We start from the raw sequence: 896 nt of genomic DNA, 5'->3' as shown, positions 1-896 counted from the left end.
TCATTTGTAAGTACTCACGTTTCACCGTGGCAGTAGAAGAATCCATATATATCTAATGTTTTATAAAAATACTTTTAAATATTCACGTATTTTCAGTATAGATATATGCGTAATCTCGTTAGACCTTCATTAAAATTGTACAGAATGCTTTTCACCGTACAATAATGTACTATGTGTACTGGCTATCATTCTCTGGGCAGTCGTCCAACCAGGCGTCCGTATGGACGTAATGTTGAAATTCACTGCTCGTCGGTCAAGCGGTTTGTAACGCCGTAATACCGAGTTCCTAAGAAAAGAAATTCATAGTTACCTTGGTGCGCCACGTGGTACGACGTGTCCGTCGCAAGGCTCACTGCAGTTTCGTTCTGCATTATCCAAGTGCAACCGAGGACGATACTCGGAGTGCATACAACATTTCGAGTTTACCTGAGGTATCGGTCGAAATACTCGAGCAAGACACGAGGTACAGAGCTGTTCTTTGCTCGTGTGTTACCATTAATTCTTCGCTGCTACGGATAGAACATCCGTAACAGCAATTTTACACACGAGTCGACGTGTGCTAATTCGACTGCGGATTTTTCTCATTGCAGCCCGCAGCAATAGTTGGAGGACGGGTCCGGAGACGTGCGGCCACGCGCCTGGAGGAGGCCTCCCTCAATTTTGTACATTAATCTTTGTTAGGAGATGACCTAACGGGGTCCGGTATTTCGAGGAGGAGTATTTAGAGACAGGGTTTGAATTAAATAGAAGTAAATTCCACTTTGGAATTTAAATATTAAATTTATTCTACCGCGCGTGAACGCCCGATAGCACCAATATTACGAAATACAAATAATATTTTAGAGTAATTTGTATTTGTATCGTCGTTCGTCGAGTCGGTCCTCGTCCTTAACGGC

Source organism: Ceratina calcarata, unplaced genomic scaffold (genome assembly GCF_001652005.2).
Source record: "Ceratina calcarata isolate Rehan_Ccalc_2016 unplaced genomic scaffold, ASM165200v1 scaffold1598, whole genome shotgun sequence".
NCBI lineage: Eukaryota > Metazoa > Arthropoda > Insecta > Hymenoptera > Apidae > Ceratina > Ceratina calcarata.
This window is presented reverse-complemented; position numbering follows the sequence as displayed.